Raw genomic sequence first — 14,502 nt, forward strand, 5'->3', positions numbered from 1 at the left:
TAAATACAAAAATAAAAATAGTAATAACAACTATGTTATATAGTTGTTATAGTTGTCATAACTATTGTTTTGAATTTAAAACAAGGAAATCTATTATGGACAGTTTAGCACTGTATAAACATTTAGTTAAAAACTTTTTTCCCTAGTTGGGACAGTGATATTTATTGGTTTATTCAGTTTCTTCAATGAACAGAAATTTTTTATTTCATGGAAGTCTTTATAACCTATTTTTTTATTGTTAAAAACTGTTTATTAGGAGCTTCTTATTTTTTTATTGAGGTACAGTTGACATAGAACATTATATTAATTTCAGGTGTACAACATAATGATTCAATATCGGTGTACAAGGAGCTTCTTAACTTGAGTTATGTATTTTGACACAGTCTCTCAGAAAGATCTAAAAGATGATCTTACTTGATATATTTGAGGTAGACTGTGATTCATTAAATATACATACTGTAAACAACAGGGCAACAATTTAAAAATGTTTTAAAGAGGTATAAATCATATAATAATAGTGGAGACAAAAAGGAATAAGAAAATACTCAAACCAAAAACAGGCAGAAAATGAGGAAAAAAGAAATAAAGGATATACGGAACAAGCAGAAAACAAGGTGGTAGATTTTGAGCAAACCACATCAGTAATTAGCAGCACCTTAATCATATACATAAATAATTACATTAAATTTAAATGGCTTACACACCCCAATTAAGAGTCAGAGTCAGATGGGTTAAAAAAAAGACCCACCACTATTTTCTGTCTATAAGAACATCACCTTAAATATAATACAAAATTTTGTTGTAAGTAAAAGAATGCAAAAAGCTATACCATACAATTACTAATTGAAAGAAAGCTGGATTGACTGTATTAATATCAGAGTAGACTTCAGAAGAAGGCATCTTGCTATGGATATAAAGAGACATCACATAGTGATAAAGGGATCAATTCACCAAGAAAGCATAACAACCCATAATTATGCACCTTACAGAAGACCTTCAGAATACATGAAATAAAAGCTGATAGCACTGAAAAGAGAAATAGACAATCCATAGTTATAGTTAAAGACTTAAACACTGTTCTCCCAGTAATCCAATAAAAAAAAGACAGAAGATCAGTAAGGATATAGGAAATCTGAACAACACTAGGAATCCAGTCAATCTAATTGATGTTTCTAGAATAATTCACCTCACAACTGCAGAGTACACAGTCTTTTTCAAGTACACTTGGAATATTTACCAAAATAGACTAATTCTGGGCTGTAATACAAATTTCAACAAATTTGAAAGATTTGAAACCGTGCAAAATGAGTTCTCTGACCATAACAAAATTAAACTATAAGTCAGTAACAGAAAGACACCTGAAAAATCCCCAATATGTAATTAAACAGCAGACTTCTAAATAGCCCATAGCTCAAAAAGTAAGTCCCAAGGGAAGTTAGAAATTATGGGGAATTGAATAAAAATTAAAATGCAACATAAAATTTGTGCGATGCAACTAAATAATTCTTTAGAGATAAATTTATAGCATTAAGTGCTTATGTTAGAAAAGACTAAAGATCGCAAATCAATGATCTAAGCTTCTACCTTAGGAAACTAGAAATAGAAAATTAAGCCCAAATTAAATAAATAAATGACATAATCAGTTAAATGGAAAACAGAAAGACAAGAGAGAAAATCAATGAAAATAAAGGCTAGTTCTCTGAAAAAAAATCAATGAAATTGATAAACTTTTAGCCAGAATGATGAGGAAAAAATATGAGAAGAAATAACTGATCAGTATCACAAATGAAAGAGGGGACAGCAGTATGGATACTACAGACATTCAAAGAAGATAAGGGAATACAAACAGCTTTATGTCCATAAACTCAGTAATTAAATGAAATAGACATATTCCTTGAAAGATACAAATTACCAGTGCTAACTCAAAAGGATATATGTAATCTGAATAGTTCTAAATCTATTAAAGAAATTGGATTCATAGTTTAAAATCTTCCTACATCATACTTAATGGTGAGAAACCCAAGTTTTCTCACTAAGATCAGATACAAGGCAAGGATGTCTCCTCCCACCAATCCTTTTCAACATTGTAATGGAAGTCCTTGCTAATGCAGTAAGGCAAGAAAAGGAAATACAAGTTATACAGATTGAGAAGAAAGACATAAAAATGTCTTTGTTCACAGATGACATGATCATCTATATAGAAAATCGGAAAGAATAAACAAAAAAACTCCTGGAACTAATAAGCAATTATAGCAACATTGCAGGATACAAGGTTAACATACAAATGACAATTGCTTTCCTATATACTAACAATGAACAAGTGGAATTTGAAAATAAAACCACAATACCATTTATAATAATAATATTTACCATAATAATAAACATAATACCACTAGCATCCCCCCAAATGAAATACTTAGGTATAAATCTAACAAAATATGTACAAGATCTATATGAGGAAAACTATAAAACCCTGATGAATGAAATTAAGGAACCAAATAGAGATATTCTATGTTCATGGATTGAAAGACTTGATATTGTCAAGATATCAGTTTTTCCCAACTTGATTTATAGATTCAATGCAATCTCAATTAAAATCCCAGCAAAGTTTTTAATGGATATTAACAAACTGATTCTAAATTTTTTGTAGGGAGCCAAAAGAGTTGGAGGACTGATGCTAACCCAACTTCAAGACTTACTGTAAAGTTACACTAACCAATACAGTGTGGTATCAGTGAAAGAAAACACAAATAGATCAATGGAACAGAATAGAGAGCCCCAAAATAGACTCCCATAAATATAGTCAACTGATCTTTGACAAAGGAGCAAAGTTAATACAGTGGAGCAAAACAGTCTTTTTATTTTTAAGTGAAAGCAGGCTTATTTCAAAAAGCACTCCTTTCAACAAATGGTGCAGCAACAACTGGACATCCAGTGCAAAAGAAATGAATCTAGACACAGACTTGACACCCTTCACAGAAATTAACTCAAAAGTAGATCATAGTCCTAAATGCAAAACACAAAACTATAAAACTGCTAGATGATAATACAGCAGAAAACCTAGATAATCTTTGGTAAGGTGACTTTTTAGATACAATATCAGAGACATGATCCATGAAAGAAATCATTGTTAAGCTGAATTTCATTAAATTTAAAAATTTCTGCTCTGCATAAGACATTATTATCAAGAGAATTAAAAGACTAGCCAAAGACTTGAAGAAAATATTAGCAAAAGACACATCTGATAGAGGACTGTTATCCAAACTAACAATAAGAAAACAAACAACCTGATTTTAAAATGGGCCAAAGAAGATATAGAAATGGCAAGTAAGTATATAAAAGATGGTCCACATTATATGTCATCAGGAAAATGCAAATTAAAACAACAGTAAGATACTAGTACACACCTATTAGAATGGCCAAAATCCAGAACACTGACAACACCAAATGTTAATGAAGATGTGGAGCAACAGGAAATCACATACATTGCTGGTGGAAATGCAAAAGTGGTACAGCCACTTTGGAGGACATTTTGATGGTTTCTTATAAAACTAACATACTCTTAGCATACATTTCAGCAATCATACTCCCTGGTTATTTACCCAAAGGAGTTGAAAATATATGCCCACACAGAAACCTGCATATGGATGTTTATAGTAGCTTTATTCATAATTGTCAAAACTTGGAAGCAAGTAAGATGCCCTTCATTAGATGAGTGGATAACTAAACTGTGTACATCCAGACAATGGGATATTATAGAGTGGTAAGAAGAAATGAGCTTTCAATCCACAAAAAATACATGGAGGGACCTTAAATACATATTTCCATGTGAAAGAAGCCAATTTGAAAAAGGCTACATACTGTATGATTCCAACTATATAATATTCTGGAAAAGGCACATCTATGTAGACAATGAAAAGATTAGTGGTTTTGTATAAACTGGATAACTGATAAGAACCTGCTGTATAAAAAAATAAATAAAATTCAAAAAAATACAGAATAAAATCAAGCACATAAGAATATTAAAAAAAAAAAGATTAGTGATTACTAGGGGTTCCAGGGGCCAGAGGTGAATAGGCAGAGCATAGAGAACTTTTAGGGTAGTGAAAATACTCTGTATGATATTACACTGATGGATATATGTCATTATACATTTGTCCAAACCCATAGAACATACAACACCAAGAGTGAACCCTAAGGTAAACAATGGATTTGGGGTGATTATGATGTGTCCGTGTAGGTTCATTCTTGGTAAAAAATGTACCATTCTGTGAGTGATGTTCATAAAGGGGGAGGCTATGCATGTGTGGATGCAGGAGATATATAGGAAATCTTTATCTTCTCAGTTTTGTTGTAAACCTAAAACTGCTCCAAAAAAATAAGTCTTGAGGGAAGAAGATTTCCACAAAGAAAACTCTAGGTCCAGATGACTTCACTGGTGAATTCTGTCAAACCTTTAAAGATGAAGTAATACTAAATTTATGAAAACTCTTCCAAAAAAAACAAAAGAAGAGGGATCAATTTCCAACTCATTCCAGCATTATCCTTATACCAGCACTAGATAAAGAAATTTCAAAGAAAAGAAGAGCTTACAAACTAATATCCCTCATGAACATAGGCACAAAAAAGTTCAAAAACAGCAAACTGAATCTAGCAATGCAAAAAATACTAATAATGAAGCATATTTTAGAAGAAAACACAAATGTAAATCTTCATGACCTTATATAGGCATTGGTATTTTAGATATCACACCAAAAGCATAAACAACAAAAGAAAAAAACAGATAAATAAAAATATAAAACTTTTATGGTCTAAAGAAAGTGAAAAGACAACCCACAGAATGGGAGAAAATATTTGCCAATCATATATCTGATAAGGACTGTGTATCTAGACTGTGTAAAGAGCTCTTACAACTCAACAATAAAAGGACTACCCAATTTAAAAATGGACAAAGGATCTGAATAGGTATTTCTCCAAAGAAGATGTAAAAATGACCAATACACATATGAAAAGATGCTCAACATCTTTAGTCATAAGAGAAGTGCCTTCAACATTGGAAGGTGAGGTGGAGGAGTTGGAATGAATGGAGAGTGATTGCTAATGGGTATGGGTTTTTTGGAGAGGGTGATGAAAATGTTCTAAATTTGTGGTGATGGTTTCTGAATATACTAAAATCAGTGGCTTATACTTTAAATGGATGAGTTGTGTGAAACATAAGCTATATCTCAAAGCTGTTATTAAAAAAAAGTGTTCGCACATACACACATCACAATGAACTATTTCTACTCACCTATTATGATGTACAAAATAAACAACAAATAAATATTGACAATACAAAATGCTAGCCAGGATGCAGAGCATCTAGAACTCTTACATTGTTGATGCAAATTACATTTGGGAAAACAGTTTGGCAGTTCTTCCTAAGTTAAACACATACCATACTACCTATCTATCTTATTCCTATATATTACCCCAAGAGAAATAGACAGTTATGTTCACATAAAAACCTGTATGTGAGGGATTCCCCTGGTGGCACAGTGGTTAAGAATCCGCCTGCCAATGCAGGGGACACAGGTTCGAGCCCTGGTCCGGGAAGATCCCACATGCCGCGGAGCAACTAAGCCTGTGTGCCACAACTACGGAACCTGAGCTCTAGAGCCTGCGAGCCACAACTACTGAGCCCATGTGCCACAACTACTGAAGCCTGGGTGCCTAGAGCCCGTGCTCCGGAACAAGAGAAGCCACTGCAGTGAGAAGTCCGCACACCGCGATTAAGAGTAGCCCCCACTCACCGCAACAAAGACCCAACGCAGCCAAAAATAAATAAATTAATTAATTAAAAACAAAAACCTGTATGTGAATGTCTCTAGTTGTTTTATTATAATCACCAAAAGCTAGAAACAACCCAAATTTCCTTACTGGGAATGGATAAATAAAATGTGGTTCATCAGTACAGTGGAGTACTACTCAGCAATGAAGAGGAATGGACTAGTGATCCATGGAAGAACATAGATCAATCTCACATGCATTATGCTAAATGAAAGAAGCCAGAGTCAAAGGCTACATACTATATTGATTCCATTTATATGACATTATGGGAAAGGCAAAACTATATAGAGAACCTGTCAGTGGTTGCCAGGGCCTGGGGTTAGAGGGAGTCATTGACTGCAAAGTGTCATGAGGAAGTTTGGAGCTGTTGGAACTATTCTACATCTTGATTGTAGTCATGGTTACATGACTGTATGTAATTGTCAAAACTTGTAGCACTGTGTACTAAAAAGGATGGATTTTACTCTATGTAATTTATACTTCAGTAAATGACTAGACAGAAAATCTAGTCCATTGGCAGATAGCCATGCTTTATTTAGTTGCTCATACATATAAATATAATTTTTATTAATCTAATCCTGGTGACAGTTTAAAGAGCTTGTATATGGCTAATTGGAAGTAGTTCTAGAATGATTTACCTACCGACAGCCAGTTTCCCCTAACCTTTTGGTTATCTGTTTTTCTTAACATTTTTTTTAGTTTTAAGGATTAAATAATTTTATTCTAGGTAAATTATTTTTGTTTCTTATAGTATTTATTAATTTATCCTTCTATGGTTGGCAGGGTTGTTTTGTATCTTTTTGGTCTTTATATTTTAGTTACTTGAAAACACCTTGAAAGGATTTTTTAGCAGTTTGACTAAAGACTTTTCTTCAATTTTGATTTTATTTTTTTATACTTTTCATTAATTTTTAGGTCAAATAGATGCAAAACATACAAAAAGGAAAGAGTTATAGGTGAACTGTTCATTAGGTAAATATTAGGCAAACTGATTTTGTATGAACTGAGTAGTTCCACGGCCTTGTAGAATTCCTCAAGTGTTTATGTCGATTTTTATGTGCGGTCTGGTGTCTTTCTGTGATACATTGAATACATTGCTCATGAGAATTCAAGCCTCCTGTGTGGTTGGTTGTCAGTGTGTAGCATATGCGGAATCCTTCTTACTCAAGATCCAAATGTCCTTCAGATCTCACTGATAAGCAGTCAACAAGATGCTACTGTTAAGGTGCTGGCTGTTTCCAAAGTTTCTTCTATTCTTTAAGTACCCAGAAGATAGTCTTTGGTGAAGGCAAGTGGGTGTTTTTGGCTAAACAGGAGGAAACCATTGTTTGCTCAGTTTTCCAGTCCTGGGGAGCCTAATGACTTGGTGCCACATGTCAGCATTGCTGAGCACAGGTGCACCCCCAAGAACATTAGCTTCTCAGATGGTGGAAGCACTGCTGTGTGAGCCCGCGAGTTCCTCAAAGGAGATAGCAGTGGTCTGCGTTGACTCTGATGTTAATATCACAGCAAAATTTTTGCTTTAGCAGACAGTCAGTGGAAGCCACATAGTGCAGACACATTTGCCTCACTGAAATGTGTACTTTATTGGTTGTTTTACTTCTTATTAGCATTTGTTTAGTGTCCAAGGTACTGGCATTGATTAGAATTCTGGAAAAAATGAATATAAGACAAAATAGAAACAATAGTATATAAATGTCTTAGGATGAATAGCAACTTAGTAACTCTTCCGTAAATTCATGTGACCCTCACAACCTTAAGATAAAATCTAAACTCCATAATGTTATTTAAAAGACTACTCATAATCAGGGCCCTGCCTACTTCTCCAGCCTTCCTCCCTCCATCTCTCAAATCTTACCCTGTGATCTATTAAACTTATCTTTATTTCTTTCCTCCTTCCCTCTTCAACCTAGCTAATCATGCTTCCAGTCAATTATAATTTTTAAAAATTTTTATTGGATTATAGTTGATTAACAATGTTGTGTTAGTTTCAGGTGTACAGCAAAGTGATTCAGTTATACATACACAAGTATTCTTTTTCAAATTCTTTTCCCATATAGGTCATTACAGAGTATTGAGTAGAGTTCCCTGTGCTATACAGTAGGTCCTTATTAGTTATCTATTTTATATATAATAGTAGTGTGTATATGTCAATCCCAATCTCTCAGTTTATCCTTTCCCCCTTCCCTCCATAACCGTAAGACTGTTTCTACATCTATGACTCTATTTCTGTTTTGTAAATAAGTTCATTTGTACCATTTTTTTAGATTCTACATATAAGTGATATCATATGATATTTGTCCTTCTTTGTCTGACTGTCATATGACAGTCTCTAGGTCCATATGTGGCTGCAAATGGCATTGTTTCATTCTTTTTTAATGGCTGAGTAATATTCCATTGCATATATGTACCACATCTTCTTTATCTCTTCTTCAGTCAATGGACATTTAGGTTGCTTCCAGTCCTGGATATTGTAAATAATGCTGCAGTGAACACTGGGATGCATGTATCTTTTTGAATTATGGTCTTCTCAGGGTTTATGCCCAGGAGTGGGATCGCTGGATGGCATGGTAGCTCTATTTCTAGTTTGTTAAGGAAACTCCATACTGTTCTCCATAGTGGCTGTACCAATTTGCATTCCCACCAACAGTGTAGAAGGGTTCCCTTTTCTCCACACCCTCCCCAGCATTTACTGTTTGTAGATGTTTTGTTGATGGCTATTCTGACCAGTGTGCAGTGATACCTCACTGTAGTTTTGATTTGCATTTCTCTGATAATTAGTGATGTTCAGCATCTTTTCATGTGGCTTTTTGGCCATCTGTATATCTTCTTTGGAGAAATTTCTATTTAGATGTCCTCCCCATTTTTTGACTGGGATGTTTGTTTTTTGTTATTGAGCTGCATGAGCTGTTTGTATATTTTGGAGGTTAATGCCGTGTTGGTCACTTAGGTTTGCAAATATTTTCTCCCACTCTGTTGGTTGTCTTTTTGTCTCATTTATGGTTTTCTTTGCTGTGCAAACACTTTTAAGATTAATTACGTCCATTTGTTTATTTTTGTTTTTATTTTCATTACTCGAGGAGGTGGATCCAAAAAGATATTTCTGCAATTTATGTCAGAGAGTGTTCTATGTTTTCCTCTAAGAGTTTTATAGTATCAGCCTAACATTTAGGTCTTTAATCCATTTTGAGTTTATTTTTGTGTATGGTGTTAGAGAGTGTTCTAATTTCATCCTTTTACATGTGGCTCTCCAGTTTTCCCAGCACCACTTATTGAAGAACTGTCTTTTCTCCCTTGTGTATTCTTGCCTCCTTTGTCATAGATTAGTTGGCCATAGGTGTGTGGGTTTATCTCTGGACTTTCTATCCTGTTCCATTGATCTATATTTCAGTTTTTGTGCCAGTACCATACTGTTTTGATTACTGTAACTTTATAGTATACTCTGAAGTCAAGGAGCTTGATTTCTCCAGCTCCTTTTTTCTTTCTCAAGATTGCTTTGGCTCTTTGGGGTCTTTCGTGTTTCCATACAAATTTAAAAAATTTTTGTCCTAGTTCTGTGAAAAATGCCATTGGTAGTTTGATAGGGATTGCATTGAATCTGTAGATTACTTTGGGTAGTATAGTCATTTTGATAATATTGATTCTTCCAATCCAGGAAAATGGTATATCTCTCCATCTGTTTGTGTCATCTTTGATTTCTTCCATCAGTGTCTTATAGTCTTCTGAGTCTTTTACCTCCTTAGGTAGGTTTATTCCTAGGTATTTTATTCTTTTTGTTGCACTGGTGAATGGGATTGTTTGCTTAATTTCTCTTTCTGATCTTTCGTTGTTAGTGTACGGGAATACAAGAGATTTCTGCGCATTAATTTTGTATCCTGAAACTTTGCCAAATTCATTGATGAGCTCTAGTTGTTTTCTGGTAGCATCTTTAGGATTTTCTATGTATAGCATCATGTCATCTGCAAACAGTGACGGTTTTACTTCTTTTCAAATTTGGATTCATTTGATTTCTTTTTCTTCTCTGATTGCCATGGCCAGGACTTCCAAAACTATGTTGAGTAAAAGTGGTGAGAGTGGACATCCTTGTCTTGTTCCTGATCTTAGAGGAGATGCTTTCAGTTTTTCACCATTGAGAATGATGTTTGCTGTGGGTTTGTTGTATATGGCCCTTATTATGTTGTGGTAGGTTCTCTCTATGCCCATTTTCTGGAGAGTTTTTGTCATAATTGGGTGTTGAATTTTGTCAAAAGCCTTTTCTGAATCTATTGGGATTGTATGGTTTTTATTCTTCAGTTTGTTAATGTGGTATATCACATTGATTGATTTGTGTATACTGAAAAATCCTTGAATCCCTGGGATAAATTCCACTTGATCATGGTGTATGATCCTTTTAATGTGTTGTTGGATTCTGTTTGCTAGTATTTTGTTGAGGATTTTTGTGTCAATGTTCATCAGTGATATTGGCCTGTAATCTTCTCTTATTGTTGTATCTTTGTCTGGTTTTGGTATCAGGGTGATGGTGGCCTCATAGATGACCTTGGGAGTGTTCCCTCATCTGCAATTTTTTGGAAGAGTTTGAGAAGGATAGGTGTTAACTCTTCTCTAAATGTTTGATAGAATTCCCCTGTGAAGACATCTAGTCCTGGACCTCTGTGTGTTGGAAGTTTTTAAAGTATAGTTTCAATTTCAGTACTTGCGATTGGTCTGTTCATATTTTCTATTTCCTCCTGGTTCAGTCTTGGAGGGTTGTACCTTTCTAAGAATTTGTCTATTTCTTCTAGGCTGTCCATTTTATTGGCATATAGTTGCTTGTAGTAGATTCTTATGATCCTTTGTATTTCCGTGATGTCAGTTATAACTTCTCCTTGTTCATTTCTAATTTTATTGATTTGAGCCATATTCCTTTTTTTTGATGAGTTTAGCTAAAGGTTTATCAATTTGTTTATCTTTTCAAAGAACCAGCTTGTAGTTTCATTGATCTTATCTATTGTTTTCTTTGTCTCTATTTCATTTATTTCTGTTCTGATCTTTATGATATCTTTCCTTCCGCTAACTTTGGGTTTTATTTGTTCTCTTTCTCTAGTTGCTTTAGGTGTAAGGTTAGGCTTTTTTTTTTTTTTTGAGGTTTTTCTTGTTTCTGAGGTAGGCTTGTATAGCTATACACTGCCCTCTTAGAACTGCTTTTGCTGCATCCCATAGGTTTTGGATCGTTTTGTTTTCATTGTCATTTGTCTCTAGATATTTTTTATTTCTTTGGTGATCTATTGGTTGTTTAGTAACGTATTATTTAGTCTCTACATGTTTGTGTTTTTTACAGTTTTTTTTTCCTGTAATTGATTTCTAATCCCATAATGTTCAGTTTCCATTTGCATAGAATACCTTTTTCCATCCCCTCACTTTCAGTCTGTTTGTGTCCCTAGATCTGAAATGGGTTTCTTGTAGACAGCATATATATGGGTCTTGTTTTTGTATCCATTCAGCCAGTCTGTATCTTTTGTTTGGAGCATTTAATCCTTTTACATTTAAGGTAATTATTGATATGTATGTTCCTACTGACATTTTCTTAATTGTTTTGGATTTGTTTTTGTAGGTCTTTTTTCTTCCCTTCCTCTTTTGTTCTCTTCTCTTGTAATTTGTTGACTATCTTTGGTATTGTGTTTGAGTTGCCTTTTCTTTTTTGTTTGTGTATCTATTGCAGTTTTGGGGTTTGCTGTTCCCATGAGGTTTTGATACAGCAGTCTATATAGGTACAAGGTTGTTTTAAGTTGCTGGTCTCTTTCCCACCTAGAGAAGTTCCTTTAACATTTGTTGTAAAGCTTGTTTGGTGGTGCTGAATTCTCTTAGCTTTTGCTTGTCTCTAAAACTTTTGTTTTTTCTGTTGAATCTGAAAGAGAACCTTGCTGGGTAGAGTATTCTTTGTTGTTGGTTTTTTTCCCTTTCATCCCTTGAAATATATTGTGCCACTCCCTTCTGGCCTGCAGAGTTTCTGGCTTAAAAATCAGCTGATAACCTCATGGAGATCCCCTTGTATGTTATTTGTTGCTTTTTCCTTGTTGCTCTTAATATTTTTTCTTTGTCTTTAATTTTTGTCAGTTTCATTAATATGTGTCTTGGCATTTTCCTCCTTGGGTTCATCCTGTATGGGACTCTCTGCACTTTCTGGACTTGAGTGTTTCCTTTCTCATGTTAGGGAAATTTTTGGCTATAATATCTTCAAAAATTTCCTCAGGTCCTTTTTCTTTCTCTTCTCCTTCTGGGACCCGATAAAATGAATGTTGGTGTGTTTAATGTTGTCCCAGATGTCTCTGAGACTGTCCTCATTTCTTTTCATTCTTTTTTCTTTATTCTGTTCTGTGGCAGTGATTTCCACCACTCTGTGTTCCAGCTCACTTATTCGTTCCTTTGCCTCAGTTACTCTGCTACTGATCCCTTCTAGTGTGCTTTGTCATTTTAGTTATTGTATTGTTCATCTGTTTGTTTGTTCTTTATATCTTCTAACTCCTTGTTAAACTTTTCTTGTGTCTTCTTGATCTGTGCTTCCATTTTTTTTTATGAGATCTTGGATCATCTTTACTATCATTACTGTGAATTCTTTTTCAGGTAGATTGCCTATTTCCTCTTCATTTAGTTGTTCTTGTGTGGTTTTATCTTGTTCCTTTTTTTGCAACATATTTCTCTGTCATCTCATTTTGTTGAACTTTCTGTGTTTGTGGTCTCCTTTCCACAGGTTGCAGGACCATAGTTCTTATTGCTTCTGGTGTCTGCCCCCTGGTGGGTGAGGTTGGTCCAGAGGCTTATGCAGGCTTCCTGGTGGGAGGGACTGGTGCTTGCCCTTTGGTGAGTGGAGCTGGGCCTTGTCCGTCTGATGGGCAGGGTTGTGACAAGGGGTGTGTTTTGAGGTAGCTATGAGCTCAGTATGACTTTAGGCAGCCTGTCTGCTGATGGGTGGGGCTGTGTTCCTGTCCTGCTGGTTGTTTGGTCTGAAGCATTCCAACTCTGCAGCCTGTAGGCTGTTGGGTGTGGCCAGGTCTTAGTGCAAAGTGGGGACCTCCAGGAGAGCTCACACTGATCAGTATTCTCTGGGGTCCAGTATTCTCTGGTGCCCACAAAGCCCCACCTCCGCCACCAGTGTCCCTGCCCTGACAGTGAGCTGCAGCCAACCCCCACCTCCCCAGGAAACCCTCTCAGACCCTAGTTAGGTCTAGCTGTGATTCCTATGGAGGTATTGCTTTGTGCTCTGTCCCAGCACACATGAGGTCTTGTGTACACCCTCCAAGAGTAGAGTGTCTGTTTCTTCCAGCCCTGTGGAGCTCCTGCACTCTGGGGTTCTTCCTCCTAATGCCTGACTCTGAGACTGTCTTGAAGGGCTATTTTTATGTGGGAATGTCCCTATGTAGTCTCTGTGTGTTTAATATTTTTTGGTGCAAGGGCTGTTTTTAGTATGGATGTCTTCCCCCTCTTTCCTCAGTGTATGCTGGCCGTTATCCCCTTGATACGAGGTGTGACTGATGTTGTGGTGACCTAAGCCTGCACTGAATATTGAGCGGAGCCTCCTCTTTGCTCTGTGGTTGTTAATTCCCTGCCAGGGGCAGGGTCTGCGGCCCTCAGATCTGTTTCTGAGCTGTGTTTCTAATTGTGGTATGCAGTAGGTGAGATTGGAGCTCTCCCACTGGGAGAGAAGCCACTGAGTTTTCCTCCTCTGGAACTGTTCACCTGTGAGTGAACTCTGTTGTGTCACTTTTCACCCATTGTGTTGGCTCACAAATTACACTGTCGTTGGAACTGCTCTCAGCGCCCCCTTAACTGGGTATGCCGGCAGTTGGCCCTGGCATCTCGCAGGCGTTGTTTTCACCAGGCCACCAGTGCAGATCCACCGAAGTCATATCCCAGGACTGCAGTAGTCGTGTACCTGGACCCACTGTGGTAGCTGTGGAGGCAGCTCAGATTCTGGCCTGGTCCAATCTCCGTGTGTACGTGCCCACAAAGCCCACAGCTGTAAAGCTAGACCCGTCTCAGCTATGGGAGCACTCGTCCATTTGGACGTTCCTCAGTTGCTGAGTTTACAGTGCTGACAGCGGGGGTGTAAATCCGTGGTTCCTGCAGCCTCAAGGAGAGATTTCAGCTCTTCTTCCTTAGTTGCATTGCCCCTGGGGCTCAGCTGTGGTTTCAGCCCCACCTCTGTATGTGTTCCTCCTGCTAGCATCTGTTCTTCAGGCTGTCCCAGAGCGCATGCACCCGCTCAGGTGGGCGGGGGTGGAGGCGGCAACAGGTGGGGCACGCGAGCCTGCTCAGGCAGGTGACCATCCTAATGCCCCCGGAGGCAGGGGCCAGTGCATAGGGAAGGGGGCTGCAATGGTGGCCTCACCCCTTGCGTGCCACTCAACAATGGCACTCTGCTTTTATGGCAGCCTGGGCTTCTTCCATGAACATTCCCAATCGTGGAGCTCTTTACTCCCGTCCCTTCAGGCTGTCCCTTCACAGCCAACAGCTGTCCCCTCCCTGAGTCCACTCTCCAGACCCCATGTTCCATCATGCAACCCTGCTCCGCACCAGCAGACACAGGACTCGGTCTGGGGAGCTCAGGGCTGCGGCATGGACCATCTGGACCATCCGTGTAGGTCTTACTCTGTCCTGTCTGCCACAGACTGGTTGCTGCCCTCTCCTCCGAGCCCC

The 14,502-nt window shown here is 37.1% G+C and overlaps 1 protein-coding gene across 1 annotated transcript in view; it reads left to right on the forward strand.

The window, feature by feature from the left end:
- The window catches only part of RGS22 (regulator of G protein signaling 22), a gene marked incomplete at both ends in the record, with an annotated part of 154,634 nt that overhangs the window by 39,271 nt on the left and 100,861 nt on the right, over positions 1-14,502 (forward strand).

Source organism: Grampus griseus, assembly GCF_964374135.1.
Source record: "Grampus griseus genome assembly, chromosome: 17".
In the NCBI taxonomy this organism is placed as follows: domain Eukaryota; kingdom Metazoa; phylum Chordata; class Mammalia; order Artiodactyla; family Delphinidae; genus Grampus; species Grampus griseus.